The 26,630-nt window shown below is 39.4% G+C and overlaps 1 protein-coding gene across 1 annotated transcript in view; it reads left to right on the forward strand.

The window, feature by feature from the left end:
• Nucleotides 1-1,515: 1,515 nt before the first annotated feature.
• SENP3 (SUMO specific peptidase 3) overlaps nt 1,516-26,630 on the forward strand; it is a gene marked incomplete in the record, with an annotated part of 457,641 nt that continues 432,526 nt past the window's right edge. The window contains 1 exon segment of the mRNA XM_044077008.1: nt 1,516-1,817.

Consider the following 26,630-nt stretch of genomic DNA (forward strand, 5'->3'; position numbering starts at 1 on the left):
GTGTGTGTGTGTGTGTGTGTGTGTGAGGGAGAGAGAGAGAGAGAACAAGTACATACTGTAATGCATTGGCATGCTGTCTAGAACTGGCTCTCTGCATTATACCTATCGGCTACTAGGCTGGGTTCCTACTTTCCTATGACCCTTTATAGGATAAAGCAGTATCAGAAAATGAATAAAAGAGAATTATGTCCAGAGTGGAATCCTGTGAGACATTTAATGTTATAGGAGCCTGGGAAAGCTAAATCTGGCAGCTACTTTCCCTTTGGCAAGGTAGCTTTTGAATGATGAAAAATAGCAGTCAAAGAAACAACAAAGCAAGTTTGTTAATAAGTAAAAGAGTTAACTAGTTCAAATGACTGCCTGAGGACTGTATGCTTATGTCAATAGATCTACACCAAATACTTAAATAAGTATAGTCAGTTACTGACACAAGTGTAATTAATGTGGTAAAGTACGAAACTGTGTTTTGTGAACACTACTTAAGCACAAGTACTGCAGTTTAAGCATATGGCATTGCTATTTTCAGTTGTGCTGCCCCACTTCCCTTTGCTGATGCATTACCAAAAATTGTTGGGTTGTTAAGAGTGCCAGCTGCCCTTTACCAAACATAACAGAAATAACGCCAACTATTTATTTATTGATTTTATTTTGCTTTTGTTGACCGGGTTTGTTCAATTGGGTTTAGTCAAAAACACTTTTCATTGGCGGTCCTGTTGGAAATCCTACAACATTTTTAAACAGGCATTCAGTAATGTACATGAACAAACATTAAACAATATACATTAACTTACATTTGCTAATTAGATTACATTAGTATGAAAGCAGAGGCAGCTATTGCAGTATAAAAGATACTTACGCATTAGTAGATGTTGAACATTGAGTATTTAAAGAGGCATATTAGTGGGTTTGACAGAAAATAGATCATGTGATTAGTGCTTAGAAATTCAAAAAAGTGAAGGTAAGGCAGAAAATGTTGATACTATAGTTAAAAGGTGGTGTGTAAAGCAGGTTCAGAAACAATTGTATGTGTATATAGCTATTACAAGGTTTATATTAACAGTATAGAGCTGGGGTGATCAGTGACACAAAATAATGTGCATTGCTGGGTTGTGCTAGTAAAACTTCAGGTATTGTTGAAGTGAAGACTTACTGGTGGGTATAGGATTTTGAAAGAGAAATTGACATGACACTAATTATTATACAAGCCGTGTAGCGATCACATTTTTATCTTATATTAACACCCAGTTGTTGTATATAAGGATGTTAATGTGCTGTATTGCTCAAATCATGAAACAACTGAATAAGCTGCTTGCGTTAAAAAAGTAAACAGTATAAACACATTTTCATAAACTGTTGCTAGGGGGTATTAGTTCTGATAAAGGGTCGTGTTGTTTTAAGAAATTGGGTGTAGTCCCATTTTTAAGCAAGTATTTAAGAGCAAAGCGAAATGAAGATTACGGAAATGTTTCGTTTTACTTTCACAATAACTTAGTCAGTTACCACCTGTTTCTGCCAAAAATGACAACTGTTTATCAGTGAGACGTCATTATTGTCGCCATCCAAAGTTCTGAAAGGCCTCGTCTTTGTGACGTAGTCAATGTGCGCAGCCTTTGGGAACGTTGAACCAAGGTTCGTTTTATACATACGGAACGTAGTTCGGTAGACGGGCGGTAATGAATGGCGGCGCAGCCAATTGACGGTAGTTCTGGATTATCGGTGCGGGAATTAAACAAACTGCGAGAACTCTGGTAAGGGAGTGAAAATCCAGAGATAATTACCGTTTGAAGAGGGCTTCTGCTGGAGCTTGAAAGCAACCGGTGAGTGCGAGAGGGGTAGGAGGGGGTGAGTCTTAAAGGGTGGGGGGTGTTAGCGAGCCTGACTACTGTTCGGGTCCTTTTACACTGTACTTCCTAAATTATACGAGGGATCTGTCACTGTCGAGGGAAAAGGCAATAGTTTTAAATGAGGAAAGTGTTCTCCATGGTTAAGACGCCCCCCTCCCCGTGAAAGATAAGAATGTGCTTCATGTAGCTTCTCTCGTTAAGGGATGCTGATGATAGACGATTTGAGTACCAGTTACGTTTTTTTTCCCTAAACGCAGTGTGTAGTATTTGTTATAATACGATTAAATAGAAGTTCTATAAAAACGATGGGGATAAAAAAAAACGCCCCCTGTTCGATGCAAGATTAATGAAGAACTTTCATCACACATTTTGTTAAATTTAGGGATTGGGAAAGTGCACCCTTTCCTCCCTATCTCTCGAGAAAAAAGGAACTGGAGGAAGGGGCTTGCTATTTGTTTCCAACGAAGGAGAATCCAGTCTCTTGAAATGTATAAAAAAATGAAGTTTGCTACAAGGATGAGTGTTGTCAATATGTTTTAACAAAGTGCAGGGCAGTTCTGTGGATAATTATAAAACAAAAATTTGTTTCTTGTAATGCAGAATGGAGTTGAGTATACTGAATATTACTGTGGAAATGGAATAGATGCCATATGGAAGGCCACGGTAGAGAGTTGCAACAGGTAATTCTGCACAAGAAAAAAAAAATATCTGTGATATATTGAGTTGTAAAGCTACTGTCTTGTAAACATACAACATACGCAGTGGATCTCTGTTTTGGTAACTTTATTGTGGAAACAAATGAAACTTCGTTCTTCATATCGTGGATTTCTGTTTTTTTTTTTTTTTTCAATAATGTGTGGCTTTTCAGTAGAAATGGTAAGTGCAACTTAAAAATTGGTGTTTTTATTAATTTTAAGTTGTGAAATTGTACAGTATGAATCGGTGTTTATCTAGTGTAGTTACTTAACCGTGAAGGCTGTACTTGCCTTAGATACTTAAAATGGTGATTGATTGATTAATTAATAACTGAACTTCAGACACTAGTACTGGACTGTAGTATCTTTGTCAGTAGATGTCAACTATCATCCGATGTTTAAGATATTGTACAGTAGTAAATGAGCCTCAGGCTATGTGTTCTTTTGTAGTCTTCTAGGGACTGGTTCTGTATAATATTGGATTTTATGGCTAGCATTTTTTTTTTGAGCTTGAGTGGTTGATTATTGGTAGAGAAGACCACCTTTCATTTTTGAGAAGTTCTTGGTATATTGCTTGTGTAATGGGGACTGTTTATAAAAAAAAAAAAACATAAATATATATTTTTAAAGGTATGTTTTGTCATTTGGGGCAAAATGAAGGTATGCCACAAAACTGCCGAAAGCAAATTTTCTGAAGATTCTGGACAAAGGCCCCAAACTGGGGACAGTTTCTAAATATTACTGTAATGCACTTAGTTAATAGGGCAACAGGTTTTGCGTCAGTATGTATTTTATGAAAAAATATTAAGTTATGTCTGACTGTAATACTTGGTTCTGTCAAAAAATGTCCAGTGTACAAATATGAGACAAAATTGGGATATCTGATATGTACATTCTGCATAATTTGGCATATTACTACTAGTATTATGCTTGGCTTAAACAAGCCTTACTGTTTCATATCTGTACTGCCTTGCAGCATGGTTGTACTGTGCTTTATTGTAATGTGTTTACTTTCCTTTTAAGTGTTTAAGTTTATCTTTGTTCTTGGTAGTTCAGAGTTGTGTGGTTTCTTTTTATTTAATGGTATTTTATTTTCCTCTAGTGATGCACATTTGCTTTATTGCTTAAAAAAAAAATCACAATATTTTTGCCAACTTGAGAGCATTTTATGTGGCTGCAGAGTAGGTTCCTTTCTAGCAATTGTTATATGTTGAGGAAATGACTGTAGAAGTGGAAGACTGAGCTTCATTTTTGGAAGGGCTCTTTTACAAGTGAACAGATGACAACTTGGTTATCAGATGTTTTATGTAACAAAATGTGTGCAGGAAGGTTGAAAACACATTTTTAATATAAATATTAAATCACAAGTTTTCCATATGATGTATTCATTTTTTTCTTGTCTTTTAATACATTAAAAGAGCATGGCGAAGCAAGAGTCTAGCCTGACACTTTGGTCTAAGGCTCAGAACCTGATGCTGAACACGATGCTAGCATATTGCAGTTTGCATGCCCATTGGCAGTTAGCAATTGATATTTAATTTTTTTGATTGGGGTAGAGTATGGATCTTCATGATCTATTTCAGGTACACTTTGGTAGAAATTGTAAATATAAATTATAAAGACATTCCGTGAGTAGTTTAAGCTTTTTTCTAAGTGCTGCTGTTAGTGGGTTGTGTGCTAGAGTAGTAGTTTTAACTAGGCTGTCATTTCCTGATACTACTACTGTCTTTCGGCTTTTTCCCGGTTAGGGGTCGCCACAGCGGAACTCCGGTCCGCTAATGATTGGCAGTAGATTTTTACGTGCTGGCTTGCCGAGCCTAACGCACAACCTTCAATGAAGGAACACCCATTCACGCATGTCGACACACAGAAGACGCTCTGAGAATCGAACATGCAACGTCTAACTGTGAGGCGACAACGCTACTGCAGCACCACCACCGCAGTAGGCTGTCATTTCCTGATACTGGATCATACTCAGGATGCTTCCTGGACTACACTACTTTTTCTCTGGTGAAATACGAACAATCAACTGATCAGAAAATGTACTTTCTGTCCTTTTTGTAGCATGTTAGGGCTACATGCTTTCATGTGGTTAAAGCAGTGAAATTTTAATGTGTAATGCAGTGGAATCTCTGAAGTGCAAATAGTGCTTCTTGGTGTGATAGTTGAACACCCTGTTATCTGAATGTTTCATAATGAAATCTGAAAACAGGGCTAAGAGGAAGCCTGTTGTATATACAGTACTAGAAGCTTTAGTTCTTCTGCCTTTACTGATGCATTCTGACATTTTGTGTTGCACTTCCATTTCTGGTGTGGATATTGTGGTGCACCTCTACTCAGAAAAAAATCTAGGCTACCATTAAACTACTGAGTTGATATTGTACTACAAGTAAAATTTGTTTGTATTGCACTAGAAATTGTGTATTTTCCTTTATAGTATGTTATACATTAATGCCAAATGTTTGAGCAACTAATGCAGTGTGTTCGGATTCAGTATAGTAGTGCTCAAACTCTTGTGGGTAAAATGAGCAGTCTTGGATTATTTTTCTAGCTAATGTTGTATTGGTTACAGTCAAAGTCTCATAATGAGATCTTGAAGGGGGCTGAGATGTAGTCTTGTTATATATGTGGTATCTATTATTTCATAGGTACTCTAGTCTGATATTTTGCATTGTGCTGTATTTTGTGGAGATTGTACTCTGTATGATGTACAATAGTGATCTAGAGTACTTTATTAAATCGTCATTGCTTTAGAAATAAAGATCTCTTATTTAACTTGTCATCTTGTAAAATCTTTTTTTTCATTTTACTACATGCCATTGATTGACAATACTACTTCAGTTACTATAAATTGAGCTTACATCAGCACTGAAACCCACAAAAGGAGAGTAGCAGTCTTGGGTGGGTTTTTTTTTTTTTTTTTTAGTGAGTGCACAGTGGTTAGTGCTTGAAATTTACAGTGAAATCTGACAGAGACTTTATATGACTTTTATAGCTAGTATATCTATTGTTTTGAGCTGTGTTCACTGCCATGGTCTAACATCTCATAATTTGCTGCATTTCCATTGTAAGTATTTTGAATTTCTGCTCTGTATTACCAGTCACACTTTTGTGGTCCAGTATACTATGTCACTGAGTTGTCATTACATTATTTTTCGCAAAACATACAAAACTTTTACTTTTAAAAGTGAAAATTCTTGCCACATAGAGTAAATAACATGCCGTAGACTGGAGCAACTGATTTGGTGTGATCATATTCATCATACTGCTTCACTGAAAACCCTAAGGGTAGATTAACACTCATGAGTAAATATTTTAATTAGATATGCTGCGGTTACATCCTGAAAGTTTCAATGTGCAGTCTGAAATTGTGGTTGAGTTATTCTGCCTATATCTAGAAAGGACATTTGTTGTAGTAGTATCAGTGAAACATTCTGACTTTTTATTTTCATTGTGTGTGGTGGTGCGCTTGCTCAACATGTCTAAGACAAGAATAGCCCCAAACTTTTTTTTCTGCTGAGTTGCGGTTGTTACATTAGAAGCAAAAATAAAAAATCAGTTATATTTTTGTCTGAAGGGATATACATCTTATTTGCCACATGCTGTCCTGAGCCTTTAGATGCTTTTTGCACTTGAACTTGTTTAATTCCTGAGAGTTTTCTAATGGCATTCTGTGCATAGGCAGTTGATCTGGTAGTTCAGAAGTGTTAACGACCATAGTCGGTGTTGTACCCTTTTTTATTGTGGAAGATTTTGAACTTCTGCTCAGTATGTGGATTCCAATAATGGCCAAAAAGTACTACTTGACATAGTTGTTACTGCATCAGAAGTAGGGCGTGAACGTTTTTTTTTTTTTTTTTTCAGAGTTTCTTTTTAATTTGATGTGTCCTACATCGTATCCAGTAAAATGGAAGGGTCAAATTTACCATAGTGCTGTACAGAAATCTCTTAAGGACAGAATAGTAGTAGTCTGAGCTGCTTTTTTTCTAGTGGAAATGTGATTACTGACTTTTTAAAATTTATGATTTCTCAAAGAGGGACTGATGTGTAGCCTTTGGGCAACATTTATCTATGGCTGTGGATTTGGTGCCATTTCCATTATGGGTGTCCTGTTGAACATATGCTCAATATGCCAGGTATGTTAGCATGCAGTACTACTTTTCTGACTTAATACATTTAGAATTGAAAAAAATGTTAATTTCTTTTGAATACAGAAGTTTCTCACTGGCCTTGTGACCCTCCCGCTTTTTGACTTTTAAGCAATAAAGCTTGTTAAGTCCTGAATGTTCACCTGAAATTATCACTTGTTTTATAGATGCGGGTCCTGGAATATTAGTCTGTTTAAATTAGCTGTAATATTTCTTTTGATTTGATTTAAAGAAATATGGTCCTTTTTTATTTCTAGACACCAACAGTGCTTTTGCGTTGTTATTGGGTGCTCTCTTTTAATTAACTTTGCAACAAACATGTACTTTGTGCACTTTCACTGTAATGCACGAAATTGTGCCACTAGTATTTTCTAGTAAGATTCAAAATTACACTTGTTCTTTGTCGTGCTATATACTAACTATAACAATGTGTGTGTACTTTACTTTTTTTCATGTGGGCATTCACATTTGAAATATTGATGCATGCTTTCTGTAAAAGTCATTACGGTGAACATAGAAGAGGGATCATTCAAGGGTCTTGTCTTTTAAGTTTCGTAGAAATATCTAAAAGCAGTAGACTGAGGTTGGTTTTTGAAGTTAGGATAAAACTCTGGTCAAAGTTTTTGTATATAGAACATGTGGCATTTACTAATTTGCCAGTTGATTATGTTTAACAATACAATCCTCAATGAAACGAGTATTATAAACCTTTATATAGCAGCTGCTCCTTTAGAAGGTAGGAGCCCTGTCGAGGTTTGTTTTGTAGATTATTTTGCCGGTAACATTCTATGAAGTTTTGTGAAAAATGTTTAACCATTTTGGGGATACAGGGTTTTATACAAGTATAGCAGAAGTAACCAAAGTAGTCTGTAAATAAGGAGCAGTTCTTTGAAAAATGTTTTCTCAAGGGTTGAAAGAGTGGACTACTTGAAGTCTATACAGGTACAGTGGAGAAGTCTGGGAGACCGTGGTGTCCTAAGTTTCTGACTATTTGAATGTGTCAGAGAGGGGGCTGGGATGTGAATTTTCAAAATGGTACACATGTATTTAAATATTTATGTGGACCTCTACAAATGCCTTTTTACACTATATATAATTTAGCTTTTCTTTTACTTTTACTGTTGAGGATTTTTTAGTTGCCTACTAGGTAAGCATTCTGTTTTGCACGAAGTTCACCAAAAATATTTTTTCCACCCTATTAACAATCCACTAGCTTTTAAAGCAAAAATGTAGTTTAATTATATGCATGTAATTATAACTTTGGAAAGACTCTCTTTGCAGATGTCTCTTGTACCTTCAGCTACTCTGAAGCTGCGGGGACTTTGATCTGGAAGTTGGGAGGTCTTGTCCTGCAAATGGCTTGTCACATTTCATGATGAGTGGCTTCTTTGACAAGCCAGTGGAAGCAGAAAGTGAGCAATGTTTCATATTTTTATGAGTGAGACAGCTGTTAAGGTATTTTGTTACTTTTACTCTGTTTGGCAGTAATGAAAACTAAACTCCGGGCATACGGTGAGCAGTGCAAGATTGAGACTGTAAAATGTTATGCGGTTCATGAAGTTGCCCATGGCATATATAATTTAACAAGCCGACTATTAAGAGAATATCACTTAAGGTTTGATAAAAACTATTCATTATGATTGATGGTGTAGGTGGTGTGTCAAATGTGCAAATAAGAATGGATTGAAATGACACAGAATTGTGAACCATTGACATTAGCAGAAAGCCAACAACTTCAAAAGTGTGTGATATATATATATATATATATATATATATATATATATATATATATATATATATATATATATTAGTCAATGGTTTAAAAGAGAAATTTGTGTTAAGACTGGAGGCAATGTGAAGTTATGCCTTTGATTATTGTGCAGATTAAATACATTGCAAAAGTAGGTTACAGACAGGGTCACAAACTAACAAAATGTGGTTGCTACTGTTTATGGTCAGTAAGTAGTCTTATGAAAGGCATATAATTGTAATTGGGCTTGGTGAATACTGTAAGATTTTCTGTCCCAGTAAGTCTACATTTGGAAGCCTAGAGTTAAATTGGTAGCTAAATGAATCTGCTTTCTGTCCTATGGGTCATATCAAATTTGTGTATATACTAATTTGAAGAAGTTTGTTTAATATGAATTTATAGAAGTTGTTTAATAGTTTCGGTTTCTGTTAAAGCAGGACAAAATTTTGGATAACAAAATTTAATGCTCCTCTCAGCTTGATTGAGAGAATCCAAGCCGTTCAAATGGAAAGTGCAGTGAGAATGCATCTGTATAGTCTGCATTATCTGTAGAGAGAGCACAGTTTGCATGTTTACTTATGGATTTTGATTAATGATGTGTCTGATGCAAAATTCACAATGCTAGGTTCTAGTCTGGATTTTTGTCATGTCCAGAGTTTCCTAGGCAGCACTTTGGCATTACTTTTGTTGTAATATGTATTTGAAAGAATTTATGGAAGGCCTATTTTGGGATGGTGCCTTTGAGCAGAAAGAAGTTACTGACTGTTCCATTGCTTGAGTAAGGCAAAATTATTACTTTAATGTCATCTATGAAATAGTAAGGATTATCTTTTTACTAATGGGCCATAGGCAGATGAAGGCAATGTACAATTCAGTTGTAAGCAGTCAAGTACTTGTTAATAGTCAGAGTATTGTACTACAAAAACTTATGTAGGTGTGATATGTGATTTGAAGGTAGACTAAAGAGTAGTTTAAGAATTCTGAATTAATGAAAAGATTACTACTGCGTGTAAACTGAAATATTTTGATATAACATGACTTACAAAGTCTTCAGGTAGATGAGTCCAAAAAAGGTTGAACAGTCTATGGCTGATGGAGGAAGACAAGCAAATTAGAAATACAATGAACCCAGACTTTAAAAGGAAATGTTGACTGTAATGTTAAGATGTTGGATTTTGTGCTTTTATGTAAGGGAAATGCAGTGTTTTAATTAGAAATTCCATAATTGCGTACGGGAGTGTCTGTAATCCACACTAATATTAGTGCATAAAGCTACTGCAGTACTAAGCAGAATGTTGCTAACACTTGGATGTAAAAGCTAGACCGAGTAGTGCATATTGCTGACTTGTTTGATTTTTAGTAGGTACATGGATGATTTATAAAGACATTTTGTGGATTTGTTATGCTGATTTCAGTAACTGGTGAAAAACTACATATATTGCACCTGACAGCCAGAAAAGACACTTGTAGCTGTTCATAGAAGCTTCACTAATCTGTTCTAGTAATGCAAAGCATCTTCACCCATTGAGCAGCTACATTATGTTGTCAAGCAATAACGATAGACCATATTTGTAGTTTGTTCAAAGTTGAGATGCTCCTACCTCATTGCAGTTAAAATCAAATGTTATAAAATCCCATGGCATGAGTCTCCTTTGGAAATTTAAATGTTCTTCCATTTGTACTTCCTCATTAAGAATAGGCTGCAGCTCCAGTTATTAAGGGATTTTCCCATGGATCATTTTTTTTCCCCACGTTGCTCCAATTTTCTAATTTCCTTTTATATAAATATGCTCTCTTTGGACAAAGTGTTACTTCCAATAACACTCTGTGGTTATTTTAATCAGTCTCCTACATTCGTACTGCAGTTGCTTCTCTGGGAAACCAGTAACAGTATATTCATAAAGTGCTGATGTGAAGTGTGTTGTAAGGGGCTTGGAGAGAGTAAAGAAAGTCTCACAGCTGTACTCGCAATTTGCGATTTTAAAAGGAAACCAATCCAACAGAGAAATACGAAGTACACAAAGGAGAATGGAAGGTGTTGTGCCCTGAAGTCACAACAGATACTGTAAGATGCTTGCATCATGAGAGAGAATGTTTTCTTAAAGTACTCTTGCATTGTGGCAAGTCTTATCTGGATGACAGGCGACATAAACATTCTAGTGTACTGGAACAAAGAGGATTTCAGAACTATGGGCAATGTAGAAGTATCTAACTCCTATGGAACAGCTAGAAATGTGATTTACTTCGATGCTTGCTAATTATTAGGAAATAAGTTTGAGCTGCTTGGGTTTAGTTAAGGATGCAGTACAACCAACCCAATATTTGAAGTCCGATAGATAGTGGAGAAGAAGCTGGAGTTGATGAGGGTGTAGAAGGCCTGCATTTGATCAGTCTCGGTGTTGCATATAATTCATGCTGGTCATGTACAGGGAATCCATTGGTGTAAGCATTAACAGTGTTCCCTTTCTTGGGGGTGGAGGGGTTCCCAGTGACTGTGCGTGTTGCGTCCAAGTTCATTATTGAAACGGTTCCTCTTCATACTAGTGAAGCCGCTCAGAAGGGACAGATCTACAAAGCTACTGTATGCAGATGATGTGGCACTGCAAGCAAACTGAGCAGAAATCGAGGACCAACAAGACAATGGCCATGGCAGCAAACTCGGAAATTGGAGTAAGCTTAAAAGTTAGAGGGAAAGCGAACTGAATCAACATCACTCATTCCAACTTTTATTTATCGCAAAAGCAGGCAAGACCAAGTCCTTTCTCATGAATGTGCTTGTTCTGCAATAGTGTGTGCAGCAGCTTTTGCTTTTGAAATCTGTCGAAACAGTGGATTGTTTTGTTTGTAGTTTGGAAAGTGGTGGAACAAATAATTTTGTTTGTAGTTTGGAAAGTGGTGGAACAAATAACTGCTTTAAGTATCTAGGTTGGATGGTTGAGCATGATTGAGGTCAAAGCTAGAATCGCAGATGCTGTAGTCAATTGATTTTAAGGTGTTGGAAAGTGCATACAACAGAACAGTGCCATAGAAAATGAAAAGTAAGGTGCACCAAAAAAGGGAAGGGGTGGTGGTGAAAGTTGTTGAACAGTTTGCAACATGGCAACAATTCTCACATCCATAAAAATATTGCCAAGTTTGTCATGGAGTTGTTAAAGTGGAAACAGACCACAAGCCCTTGGCAAAGCATCCCTCAGTCATGCAAGGCACTTTGTGATGACACAAGGTGGAACTTGGTTCTGAAAATTATTTCTGTATACCTGCTTGGTAAGGTTCTACATACAGCTTGTATGTACAGCATATTTGTCAGAGAAGCATGGGGAATTGGAAGATAATAGTTTTTGTAACATCTTTTGGTAGCAGAATTGTGGAGAGGATGGTGTGAGCAAAATATAATTGGGAGGAATGTTGTCTTTCTTTATGAAAGAAGCTTTGGCTTTAAATTTGCATAAATCTACTGAAACAAAGATTGAGAGGAACCCTGATTAGCGTTTTCTCTAATCATGAAAAGCTTAAGCGCAAAGATTTAATGCATTGAGTTGGAATGCTGATTCATAAAGGTAGTACAAAGTTGTTCCATGTGCAGTACATTTCATGAGGTGTCCAGAATAAAAGACATTCCGTGATCCCCCCCGGTGGTTGTCCTGGAATGCAGAGAATATCTTTGTAGAGTACAGGTTGGTATTTATTTAGCTTCTGTTTAAAGGAGCCACTTGTCTCTTAGCTGTAGAGTTATTCCAAGTTACCTGTTCCCAAAATCACAGATTTGTCAACATGTCTGATTTTTAAGTCTGTATTCTCAAGATAAGTGAGAGCTTGAAGTTGTCTTAACTGACAGTCCAGTGTATGAAATTTGGGAATTTGGATTTGCCCAAGTAGGGACTGATGGATTACGAGAGAGCATGAATAGTAGGTAACCAGAAGCAGCAGAAGGTTGTGAAACAGGTGAGCCATTTATTTATTTTTTATTTTGTGGGTGTCTGAGCAAAATGTCAATGTGAGCCATATGAACTGGGTTGGATTTTATTCTAGAGTAAAGCATTTAAGTGAAAATGTATGTAATGTTATGTCCGTGTTTATTCTCTTGTGGCTTCTCATTTCAGACCGCTGACCTGTAAAGCTTGTTCAGAGGCAGTGAGGTGCTGTATTGTGTGCTGGCTCTGAGCCTGCTACATCTGCTGCTACTGCAGCTACAATCAGCTTTCCAGTTAGGCTTGTTGATGAACTGTGAGGTTAAGCCAGTAGTATGCTTAAGAAAGACATGAACATTTTAGCTATCTGATGCGCTTTAACCATGTCATTTATTCTTTACAATTTTCAAAAGTAAATCCTAAACCTTAGGACACTACTGGAGACAAGTAGATGTTAATGTTGTTGGGACATTACTGGAGACAAGTGCATTATTTATTGTGACCAGGTTTGTAGAGCAGGAGCACTAGGTGTTCTCTGAGGTAGTGTAAATGTGCCAACAGTAGTACTATGTGGCATCTCTCCTTCTTGGAAATGGTGATAGTTTTGTGAGGAGCTATTGAAGGATGTGCTCCCAAGGTGAGAGGGTAGGCTGGCTCCCTCCATACCACCTGACACAAGTAATATGGAGCTTGACACAAGTAATATGGAGCTGTTTGGGATTCTCGAGAGTGCACTCTGTGGTCCATTGATTCCAGCCATCTCCATAATACCTGGCTGCTCTTGTTCTGCCTGAATGAATGGACCAGTTGGGTGAAAGTAGAGGAATTGTCTGGGAAGGGCTGGGGGAGTGGGGGGAAGTTTTTATAGTTAGTTATCTAATAAAATGTTTACACTAACTTAACTGAAGGGTGTCATGTCTTGAGTCACCTGTTTATATAGAGAGTAGAGAAAGTGTATTCCTGAGGCTGTCATTTTAGTAACCGCTGGATTCTGTGACACTACTCAAATGTAAATACGTGCTAATTGTGTGTTTCAGATGTCTTCAACAGCAGCTCTGGTACATTTACTTCAATAGTGTTCTTTTCCAGGACTCAGAAGGCCTAGTTTCTGTATAAAGCTAAACCCTGTTTAGTTGAACAAGCATGCTATAGTGAGCAAGGTCACACAGTCCTGTATGCCTCCTCGGTACTTGGTAATCTGCAAAAAATAAATAAATAACTCTGCTATATAAACTACAAAAAAAAAAAAAAAAAACTTAAGTAAAGGGTGAATGTAGATCATTGCTGTGCTTCAAATACAATTGTTAAACTTGCAAAAGAAAGTCGGTCTGTCATGGTGTAACTTGCAGACCATACAAATACCCAGTTGTCCAACTGTATAGCCTAATCAATCTGTTAACTTGCAGCAGAAGCATTTTCTCTACATAAGTAAATTGTCAAATTGTGTAGGAGGTGAATAGGATCCGCTAATCAAACACTTTGTACAGTATTTCAAAAAATAATGTAGTAACACTTTCGTCTCTGTGCAGTGCTGACCACAAAACAGCACTTCTGGCAGATCACTGAGGCACATAAAACGGCTCTTAAATTGTCCCTGCAGTGTGCAGCTGTAACCACCTGCTAGCCTGTTTTCATATCCTTACCGCTGCTTCCCTGTTCTCGGGCTGTAATATCTTCATATACTTCTAAACCTCTCTGGAGTCCTAATTTAAGAATATTCCTCTCTTTGTCAGCCTCATTTACTTGGCTATTAATCATAACAGCAATACATTTTACTCTACTGCTCTTACCATCAGCATTCCTTACAGAAGCACTGTTATTAAGTTATGTGATATACATATTAATGTGATTTTTCACCAGATTGTTGCAGAGCCATAACAATATGTAAGTATCTTGCCAAGCCTACAAAGCTTCAGGCTCCTTCCACGCACTGTGTGGCTGTTTAGCATGAGAATACATGCTGGTTTAAGAGGTGTTCAGTCGTGCAAAAACTTCCAACTCTCTTGCCATGTGTACACTTTTATGCGGACTCTCAGCGGTATGAGTAGCAGTGGTCAGCTTCAGCTACAACTTTTTGCCGATGTTTCCCCATTGGAAGCTTTCATTTTTCTTTATGGCAGATGTTCTTGTAATGGACAAATTTCCTATAAAGATACTCATGCTAGTTGTCTTTTGTCTGTCTGGGAGAACACTAGCAGGGTGAAAAGGCTGTACTAGAGGCTTAAACGGATGCTTTCAGTGCAGCTTCTTTTTCTTCAGATTCTCAATCTTTGCCCCTGAAGAACAAAAGAATGTTGTAGGGTACCTGATGCGCGCATGAAACCTGTTGCATACCCTGCTATAACTACTTTGGGAGGGGACAGTTCAAAATCCTTCTTTCCTAATCTTGAATGAAATGATGGCAATTGTGTTTTTACAGGTTTGGCAACAAAAATGTTTATGCATAATCTATCACAGATCTGCAACTGAGGCAAATTGGTAGTAAAGTCTGTTTAGTTAACAATTTCTTTTTGTGGCTGGAAGGAGGACTGACTGTGAAACCAGTATTTTTTTTTTTTCCATGGTCCAGCCCAAAATTTCCCTCTGCCATAGAAACTAAGCAATTCATGCTGTTAAAATTTCAATAGTAGTATAAAGTCACTTATCCCAATAAAAACTGAGTAAGAAGCAATCTAATACACTTTACCATTCCCAAAAAGTAATTTTAATACAGCTTCTCCACAAAAACAAAGTTTAAATCAGCTTTAACTACCAAACGCAGAAGTACAGTCCCTTCTACAGCAGTGTGTTGACTGTCAAAAACTCATACTCTAGCTTCTAAAGTACTTTCCCAACCAGGAAAGTAAATTTAAACAATATGCAGAAGTTTTTTCTGCAAAGAAAACGTATTTTCCCACTAATGGAACGGCGCATGCTGACTGTCAAGCCATGAAGCCTGGAGAGGAGCACACACTTCAGAGGAAGGAAAGCTCTGAAGGGCTTTAGGAATAAAAAAAAAATCAAAAAGAAGCTAATTGAAATGTTTTCACTGCACTGGTTGAATTAGCAGCTGATTTGTTCACTACAACCACCTTATTATGAGTCAACTACTTGTATCTTGAAGCGGTTTGCTCAAAACTGTAGTGTGATTTCTGAAATTGTGTACTTTGTGTGGGTATACTTAAGTTTGCACTACTTAACTTACAGATCAACTGCTTTTTGGAGTTGCCCTATCAGAATACGTAAAGTGGCCTATACTCCTTTACTTTATCTGTATTGGAAGATGGAAAAACTAACTGGCAGTGCATTAACTGGAACAGTCAGTTAAGCAGTGTTCACATGAAATAAGGATTTTCAACTGCTTAAGCACGCAGTGCTGCCACTGGAATAGTGGCAACTAAGCATAACTTAACTTCTCAACAGGAAAATAACACTCGCTAAATGAGACCCCTAGGCACTTTCGTCTTCAGGGATGTAGCACCTCTTCCGTTCGTATTTTCGCTGACTGTTTCCGGGCCCATGTCGCTGTTGAAATTAGTGCCTTGACATAAAATAAGGCAGGGGAAAGTAATAAGTGCATGGAACTCCTAATAATTTTAGAGCAATGTATTGGCAAATGAGCTTCTACTGTATGGTTGTGGAGTAGTAACATTGAAAAATAGATGTTGAAAAACTGATTTATTGCTGCGGGAGAGTTTTGCTAACAAGGAGAAATTGTTCTGTCTACCTACAACAGTTGACGACACCAAGATTTTTGTAGGAATTTCACATCACTGTGTGTAAAACTGGCCTGTGAAGAGAGATTTACAATATGGTTGTGATAATATGCAAGTACCATTTGTACAGCTAGAAACGTCAGTGTTTTGTCAAGTCATGGAACTTGACAGAGTAATGTGTACTCTAAACAAAACAGTAATGTGGTAGAGTGAGTGCTTCAAGTAGTGAATATTCTTAGTTATGTTCAAGCAGTCTAACATTCTAGCATTGCAGTAGTAGGCCAGTTGATTGGCTGTTCTTAAAATTCTACCAGTTAAATGCTATGGTGAAGTCTGAAACTTTGCACTTCACCATTATTAGTTTGAGAGTCTGCGATAAGTGTTAGACTTGCTATAGAATAGAGAGTTAAAGCGCAAACTGTTTTGTGAAAGACGAGAAGAGCATTCTGTCTTGTCTTAATATGCCTGTGGATCATAAAATCATCATGGGTTGTGGAATTCTTTAACTTTGGTTTACATTCCTTTGTCCATTACAGCTATTGGGTAATTTCAACCTGTTAAATTAAAATAAGTGTTGGCTTTTACCAAATGGTTTAATTTAGTAGAATGGCAATTACCTTATTGCTTTACAAGTATTGCAATAAATCCTAATTACTACTTGCTGCAACTGTGATGTAATTGTACTGCTTGCTACAACATTGATGAATTTATTTCATTTTTCTATTTAATTGTTTAATTGAATGTTGTCTGTGTCTTTCTAGTTTATTTTTCTATGTAATAGTTTCATAGAATACTGTGGTCTCTTTCTGTCTCTGCAGTTAGTGGGGGCTATTGTGTTTCACTTCATTGATATTCAGTGTTAAACTCTTAGTTTAGAGGGTTTCTCTGTATTTATGTGAGTCGCAAATCTTTGAATTTAATACTGCTGAATACCTGAGTTGTTTGGCTTCTGCTACATACCTACAGTCAACTGCATTACTAGCAGAGTTAAGTACAAACTTGCAGTGTTAAAGATTGTACTGCATTTCATTTTTCTGTCTGTAAATTGTTTTAATGAATATTGTGTCTGTCTCTCTAGTTTATTTTTCTATTTGTTTCATAGAATACTGTGGTCTCTCTCGGTCTCTGCAATTAGTTTCCTGACCGTCGTCCATGTTCTTGTTTTGGTATTACCTTGGTGGCTTTGGAATTGCCTGCCCCTCCTGTAAATTTGTGTTTGAACACTCCTCCTCTCATTTGCTCACAGTGAGATCATATTTTGACTTCAGACACTCCTACCAGTCCCATCTGTTCAGCTCTATTCCAGTCTAGTGCCATTGGCTCTCTACATAATACAGAGAGAAGATTTATGAAGGGCAAGCCATTTGGGTCCTTAATTTTGAATTGGCTTCTGTTTCTCCTTTCTCCCTTTCCACATTCCAAAAAAAAAATTCTAAGCTCTTTTCCTGCCTTTCCTGTAATTAGTCTAGTCCAGATACAGATTTGCTGTAACCAGGGCTGTTTGTAACCTTCTGAGCCCACAAAGCCTTTGTGTTGGAGGGAAGCCTTCTAGCTCATCTACCACAAGATCCAGGTACAGATTCTTAGTTTTAGCACTTGAATTTGCTTATTCATAATCAGCACTTGTTCAGAACGTGTTAGCACTAAATAAGCTACAAATTACTACAGCACTAAACCTTCCTTTTTTACCTAGAGGAAAACAGTTTTTTGTACTTATTTTCCTCACTTGCTTAGAGAAAAACAGCTCTTATACTCACTTTCCTCACTTGTCTAGAGGAAAGTAGTTCTTTATTTGGGCATGTCCAAGGGTCTGCCACCCATCACCACAACCTGTGAGAGATGCACTTATCCAGCCAAACTGCTCTCCAACCAAGATTCAACTTTACAATCAAGAGGAGAAGGTAAACACTTGCACCACACCACACTCATCACATAGTCCCACTAAACCTACACCACCAAAATCCACACATGGAAACACCACACCACACTCATCACCTAGTCCCACTAAACCTACACCACCAAAATCCACACATGGAAACACAAAACATTCGCAGAGGCTCTCGATAATAATCTGGTCAAGCAACAGACACATCCAAAGCAGAAACGGAAGCATCCTCCACCCCCCAACACAACCAAAATGACAGCCCACGCAGACTGTGCCACTCGACCACAGCCCATAAGGCAAAACAATGTACCCAAAGCACTAGTCATAGGTGACTCTGTAGTCAGGCACACTGATGTCCCACTCTCCAGGCTAAACAAGGAGAAGGTTGCTGTCAGCTGCCTGCCGGGTGCCAGGATCTGCCACAACCCACGCACTCGGGTCACTCAACGACAAGTACAAATATGACTGTCCTTGTCCATTTTGGTGTGAATGACCCGAGACGTACCTCCCTGGACTACATGAAAAGAGACATGGAAGAGCTCTCTGATCTTGTAGCACAGGCAGATATGACCCTAGCCCTGAGTAGTATCTTGCCATCCCCCAGAATGATACCACAGTACAAGGACAAAATGATTGACTTGAACAATTAGCTAAGCTTCTGGTGTCATTCTAAGGGGATCCAGTATCTGTCTGCCTGGGACGACATGGTCGACAGACCATGATGCTTTGCCAGAGATGGCCTGCACCCGTCACCCCTGGGATTCCGGGTACTAGCTAAGGCTCTTGTTGCCCCTATAGTGCCTTTTTTAGGCAAGATTCAAATGACAAATTTACCACCTTAACAGGAACAGGCAAGCAAAAACTGAGGGTAATGCTACTCAGTGCTAGAAGTCTAAACCTCAAAATGCACTCCCTCGAGGCACTCCTTAAAATGGAGAATATTGATATCTGTGCAGTGACAGAGACCTGGTTCAAGGCTCCGGAGAGCACCCCTGCATTACCACCAGGCTATAACTCATACCACACGTTTCTGCCACCTAACCTGGACTGGAACACCAAAGGTTGGAGGGGTGTCCATATTCATTAAGGATATCCACACCTCCAGGCTAGTTGCTCAGCATAATGCATCCAAGGTTATCCAAGTGCAATTAACTCGGGGCAAAACTGCAATCCAAATTGTAGCTTGCTACAGATCCCCCACCATGTCCCAGGATTCCCACTCTTCTTGATATACTGGAAAATATTAGGGTTCAACCAAACACCCTAATAACGGGCAATTTTTCAACTACCCCACCATTAACTGGGAAAACCACTCGTGTACCAACTCCTTTGCTCAGTGCTTTCTGGAATTCATAAATACTAATGCCCTGGATCAACTTATCCACACCCCCACTAGGGGCAACAATATCCTAGACCTAGTCCATTACCAACATGAGTGACTGGTGTTCCACACCTGAAGTCAACTCCTCGTTGGTCAGATCCGACCATAAGCTAATCACCCTAGATATCCACATCCTGTCCTCACCCCCCCCCCCATTAAGGCAATCACTGTAAAAAAAAATTCTCCAAAGCCAACTTCATGCTTCTTAAGACAGAAGTGGCGAATTTCATGACACCTATGCAGATGGACAATACAGTTACGACGACTGGATCCTACACAGATGCACTGTGTAAGCACTTACACGAGTGCATGGATCGTGGTATCCCAAACAGAACCAAGATGCTATCCTCCAAAAAAGGGAAGCCAATCTGGTGGTCCCCTGCCATAAACAAACTCTACAATAGAAGGAAGTATCTCTGAGGCAATACCCAGATCTGCTCTGAGTTGCAGCACAACGGCATAAAAATTACAGAACCAATTGATATTGCCAACGTCCTAGCAGATAGGTTCAGTGCTAACTTTACCCCCTTCACCCCCAAAGGGCCCATATCTATACAGGAAGAATGCAGAGTCCCTGTAATCACAACTACGCAGGTTAAAAGCTGCACACTCTAAAGCCAAAAATGCAGCATCCATGGGACCAGACGACATCCTAGGCTGCGTTTTACACTAACTTCAAAACGAACTGGCTCCCCACCTAACCACCATGTTCAGTCATAGTCTCACATCATGCTTTGTGCCCACTGAATGGCGCACAGCAACAGTTATCCCACTTCACAAAGTGGGAGCCACCACTGATCCTGGGAACTATCGCCCTATTAGCCTGGTCTGTAAGGCCATGGAACATATCATCATGGAACTCCTAAATAAAGATCTTGGTAGCCTCCAAACTCTGGACACCACCCAGTTTGGGTTTGTGAAAGGCAGATCATGCCTCCTGAACCTGATCAACTTTTTTTTGAGGCAGTCACCAAAGCTGTAGACGAGGGTAAGGAGGTTACCATCTTAAAAAAATACGAGACGGAGATTTGGATGATGGAGAGGTATACTTAAGTATACACATACTAACAGAATAAGTCCTTAAGACTAAACTCTTTTGTTAGTATGTGTGTATTGGTTGCCAGTTGGCTCACTGACGGAACCCGCACTAAAAAAAAGTTGCAGACTGCAAATCTGACTTCAAACCAGTGACGAGTGGAGTACCACAGGGTTCAGTTCTGGGACCTCTCCTGTCTGGTATCGGCTTCTCTGAAGTACAGGCTAACACAGAAGGTCTTTGGCTAACTTAAGTGTGCAGATGACTGCAAACTAGGAGCCACAGTTCAGTCCCCAAATGATGTGGACATCCTACAGAAGGGTTTCAATGAGACAGATGCCTGCTGTCAGAGCCATGGCCTCAAGCTCAATGCCAAAAAGTGCATGGTCATCCCCAAGAAAGTTATTTTCCTGTGCACCTGTCGAGCAGAGCCACTGAAGTGATCCCCAGGGTGTATTTCCTGTTTCCCATCCACTTATCAAGATTTTTCTTGGAGTGCTATTGAGGAACTTTACTTGACATAGATGGGTAGCTTGTTCCAGAGTATGGGAAGTCTCTCTGGGACAAGACTGTATCCCTCCAGCATGTCCTGTTTATTGTGGTGACATGGTTTAGGTCCCTAGAGTGTGTAGCTCAGAGGGATTGGGATTTCTTTAGGTGTGTAGCATGTCCAACAGCTCTGGGTTTGACATAGCTTTATATGTTAGGCAGAGATCACATCCGAGTAGGCGATATGCTACGGAGTAAAGCTGGAGATTTTTGAGACTGTCCGTGTAGGGTATCTGTTTGTTTGAGGCCAGTAATCCTTTGTGAGGTACTTCTGTGGCCTTTCCAGCTGCTGCAGATGTCTTGAGGTATATTCCAAAAGGGGTGTTGTACTCTCTCTAATGGGTCTAGTGATTGTCGAGTAGAGAGGAACAATGAACTTTTTTTTTTCCCTAGATGAGAACCCTTTTTGTGATGGTGTGCCATGTAGGATTTCCTGACCACTGTGGTAGTGTGATTATCAAAGTAGACTACTGTCCACCTGGGTCCCCAGTTCTGTTATCACACATTTGGCATTAAGTAGACTGCCGTCTGTGTGGTAGTTCATGGGTACAGAGCTTTTACCAAAGGGGATGACGGTGCACTTTTTGGCATTGAGCTTGAGGTCCTGGCTCTGACACCAGGCATCTGTCTCAGTGAGGCCCTTCTGTAGTATGCCCACATCATTTGGGGACTCCACTATGGCTCCTAGTTTGCAGTCCTCTGCAGACTTCGTTAGCCAAAGGCCTTCTGTGTTAGTCTGTACTGCAGAGAAGTAGATACCAAACAGGGGAGGTCCCAGGACTGAACCCTGTGGTACTCCACTTGTCACTGGATTGAAGTCAGATTTGGAGTCTGCAACTTTTACAGTGTGGGTTCTGTCAGTGAGCCAGTTGTCAGCCCATTTTGTGACATAGGGATTTATACCTAGTTTAATGAGTTTAGCTATGATTCCAGAATGGGGGGTGGTGTTGAAAGCCTTGGTGAGGTCAAGATAGGCTGTGTGAACCACCTTACTCTCTTCTACAGCTTTGGTGACTCCCTCAAAGAAGTCTATCCGGTTCAGGAGGCATGATCTGCCTTTCACAAACCCAAACTGGGTGGGGTCCAGAGTTTGGAGGTTACCAATGTCTTTGAGTTCATGTTCGTTCCATGGCCTTACAGACCAGGCTAATAGGGCTTATAGTTCCTGGGAATAGTGGTGGCTCCCCTTTGTGGAGTGGGATAACTGTTGCTGTGCGCCATTCAGTGGGCACAAAGCCTGATGTGAGACTATGAAAATGGTGCTTAGGTGGGGAGCCAGTGCGCTTTGAAGTTCGTAAAACGCAGCCTGGGATGTTGTCCGTCCCATGGATGCTGTGTTTTTGGCTTTAGAGAGTGCAGCTTTTACCGCGTGAGTTGTGATTTACAGGGACTGTGCATTCTTCCTGTATAGTTATGGGCTCTTTATGGGATGAGAGGGGGGTGAAGTTAGCACTGAACATATCTGCCAGGATGTTGGCAATATCAGTTGGTTCTGTAATTTTAATGCCGTTGTGCTGCAACTCGGAGCAGATCTGGGTGTTGCCATTGAGATTCTTGACCTAGCTATAGAATGCTTTGTGGTTGTCCCTAGAATCGTGGCTATTTTGTTTTCGTAGCTAGCTTTAGAGGATCTTTAGGGATCTCTGCTTCTTACTAAGGCTGACCAGGGAACTCCTCCACTCATGGGATTTTACTGTCTTGCAACAGTTTCTTCCTTCTGTTGTAAAGTTTGTTTATGGCAGGGGACCACCAGATTGGCTTCTTTGGAGATGGTGGCTATCCTTAGTTTATTTCCATTGTCTCCCACACTAGTAAATGCTTACTCTTGTTATATTGCTGGAAGTGTGTTTTGTAATGCACTATCTTTTCTTAAAAATTTTACCGTTTTAAAATAACACTACAATGTTTACATACCTGGGTTTTAAACGGCTGTTTAGCCTCTCCAATATGTGTGTGTGTGTGTGTGTGTGTGTAAGGAGGGATCTTCACAATGTAAGTCTTGGCTATTTGACAAGAAGAGATGCACGTTTTATGTAAAACTGGAAGGGCGAGGTAAGATGTTTTTGCTCATTTATTCTGTGACACCATTTTTCTTGGTGGGTATATTTTGAATATGAATTGCTTTTTGGTGAAGCTCATGCAGTTGAACTTGTCTATGGAAATAGACATTCAGAAACTTTTTTTTTTCTTTTCATGAGGAGGTATGCCCCCCCCCCCCCCCACACACACACACACACACACACACACACTTCTTCAAAGGTCTTCTCTCTCAGCAACCCATTAAACTAATGTTGGCAGCTCCCATGTCAGACTAAAATGTTGCTGAATGCTAATTTGAATGTTTTTCTTCATGGTACATAGACATTTAACAATTATGTAAATTTGCTGAGCCTTGCAGTTAAGATTTAATATTCAGATCCCATACATTTTTAAATGTCACTTTTTGCCCCATTCATTTACATTTCACAAATAAATGCAACTATTTCAAATTGTAGGGAAGCATATTTCATTAAGTCATTTAGAATTAAATTCATAAATATTTTTAAATCTGATTAAACAGGGTAATGTCAAATCCCTCAAGCATACAGAATAGTTTGGGTTCTTTGGCTGTGGAAATAAGTTGACAGTAAATCTAAGCAGTTTAACTTGTACAAATATGAAGTTAACTTTTTTAAGTAGATCCACCTTATATAATTGTCATATACTCAGATTTAGTTAATATATGGAGTTATTTGCATTTCAAAGTATTAAGGCAGTGTTGGCTTAGGACGGACAAACACTGTAATGTCATTGGTGTAGTGTAACTTTTTGGGACAGTACTGGGACAACAGCTTCATTTTGTCATACACAAGAAAACCTTGTCAGTCTGCAACCACGTTTTTCAGAATATTTGGATGAGCAGGAGTGGGAGTCCTTAATTTAGCTGTTTATATTAAATCTAAAAGCAATGTATTCATCTACATTTGTCACTTTTTTTAGGCCCATACATAATGAGTTGTTTAACTTCCGTTGTGTGTACAAATATATCCTTTTGTGCGCTGACTGACCTATGTTGTACCGTAGTTGTATATAATGCTGCTTTTGTAATCTTTGTGCAATCATTTTTATTTGTATCACTGTATTTCTGCCTGTGATCTCTTCTCCCTGGACCACTGCTGAAAAAGGGCTCGTGCTCAATCTGAAATACCTGGTCAGCAAGTGTCAAAATAAATATAAAATACGAGACAAAGATTTGGATGATGGAGAGGTATACTTGAGACTAAACATGTGTGTACTTGGTTTGGGGCTGAATTTGTGCGTCTTTGTTCTTATACATTTCCACTCAATATTTTATTATTTACACGTGTATACAGTACTATTAATTATTCTGATGTGGAATTCAGCTTTGGTGAGTGTAAGTATGGATTTATTGTGTGCTTTATTTCTTTGCCTGAACATTACTGGAGAAAATATTTGGTGTGCCCTGGTGAATTCCCCTAGGCAACGATAGAATAGAAATGTACATTGAGCTGAATTGGTGAATAACCCTGATATTTGTGTCTCTCTACTTAATCTTAATTACTCAAGTATGGGACCAGATAAAGCGATGTGTGCTTGTGCTGATAACTTTGGCTACTTTGTTTTTCTTTTAGATTAAATGCTGTAAACGAAAGACCAATACCAAATTGATATTTTGTGGTGGCGGATAGTGTTGATGCTGCCGTTACTGTAGTTGACCTTATTTTAATAGGAACAAGGTCTGAACTGGAGCTCATTCTACCAGAGCTATGGCTACTTCTATAGCTTTTCATTCCAAGCTCGCTATATCGAAATCTGTGCTGCGGCTACTTGGTCCAATCCGCACACTTTCATTTCCCACTACAAATTGGATGTGGCATCTAGAGGACTAGCTTCATTTGGTTCCACGGTACTCAGGAGTGTTTTCCAGTGAGCCACCCAGGATTCAGATGCTAGGGGCGCTGTCCCATCATTCAGAATGTAGGTGAGATAGGATCACATAACATCTTTTAGTTATGTACTCACCATAACTTCAGATGTTTGGGATCCATCTACATACATTCTAATCACCCTCCTTCCCCCTGCCTTGGAGATCAGAAGAGATTGAACGGTTTTGAGTTCTACTGTTTATCTTGTTTCATCTGACGATGTTATATAAGCAGGGTATGCATGTGTGCATGTATGCGGACAAACTAGATCTGGGGGACTGGTAGTGGTGCATCCTGGGATATGGTAAGCTCAGCCAGTAAGAGACTTCGCTCTTTGGCATAAGCGTGCCGAGTCGGAGCCGAGGGATCGGCTCCGAACCCATCATTCAGAATGTAGGCGAGATGGATCCCAAACATCTGAAGTTATGGTGAGTACATAACTAAAAGTTAGTATGTGTGTATTGGTTGCCAGTTGGCTCACTGACGGAACCCGCACTAAAAAAAAGTTGCAGACTGCAAATCTGACTTCAAACCAGTGACGAGTGGAGTACCACAGGGTTCAGTTCTGGGACCTCTCCTGTCTGGTATCGGCTTCTCTGAAGTACAGGCTAACACAGAAGGTCTTTGGCTAACTTAAGTGTGCAGATGACTGCAAACTAGGAGCCACAGTTCAGTCCCCAAATGATGTGGACATCCTACAGAAGGGTTTCAATGAGACAGATGCCTGCTGTCAGAGCCATGGCCTCAAGCTCAATGCCAAAAAGTGCATGGTCATCCCCAAGAAAGTTATTTTCCTGTGCACCTGTCGAGCAGAGCCACTGAAGTGATCCCCAGGGTGTATTTCCTGTTTCCCATCCACTTATCAAGATTTTTCTTGGAGTGCTATTGAGGAACTTTACTTGACATAGATGGGTAGCTTGTTCCAGAGTATGGGAAGTCTCTCTGGGACAAGACTGTATCCCTCCAGCATGTCCTGTTTATTGTGGTGACAAGGTTTAGGTCCCTAGAGTGTGTAGCTCAGAGGGATTGGGATTTCTTTAGGTGTGTAGCATGTCCAACAGCTCTGGGTTTGACATAGCTTTATATGTTAGGCAGAGATCACATCCGAGTAGGCGATATGCTACTGAGTAAAGCTGGAGATTTTTGAGACTGTCCGTGTAGGGTATCTGTTTGTTTGAGGCCAGTAATCCTTTGTGAGGTACTTCTGTGGCCTTTCCAGCTGCTGCAGATGTCTTGAGGTATATTCCAAAAGGGGTGTTGTACTCTCTCTAATGGGTCTAGTGATTGTCGAGTAGAGAGGAACAATGAACTTTTTTTTTTCCCTAGATGAGAACCCTTTTTGTGATGGTGTGCCATGTAGGATTTCCTGACCACTGTGGTAGTGTGATTATCAAAGTAGACTACTGTCCACCTGGGTCCCCAGTTCTGTTATCACACATTTGGCATTAAGTAGACTGCTGTCTGTGTGGTAGTTCATGGGTACAGAGCTTTTACCAAAGGGGATGACGGTGCACTTTTTGGCATTGAGCTTGAGGTCCTGGCTCTGACACCAGGCATCTGTCTCAGTGAGGCCCTTCTGTAGTATGCCCACATCATTTGGGGACTCCACTATGGCTCCTAGTTTGCAGTCCTCTGCAGACTTCGTTAGCCAAAGGCCTTCTGTGTTAGTCTGTACTGCAGAGAAGTAGATACCAAACAGGGGAGGTCCCAGGACTGAACCCTGTGGTACTCCACTTGTCACTGGATTGAAGTCAGATTTGGAGTCTGCAACTTTTGCAGTGTGGGTTCTGTCAGTGAGCCAGTTGTCAGCCCA

This window comes from Protopterus annectens, chromosome 7.part0 (assembly GCF_019279795.1).
Source record: "Protopterus annectens isolate FY-2018-M chromosome 7.part0, PAN1.0, whole genome shotgun sequence".
NCBI lineage: Eukaryota > Metazoa > Chordata > Ceratodontiformes > Protopteridae > Protopterus > Protopterus annectens.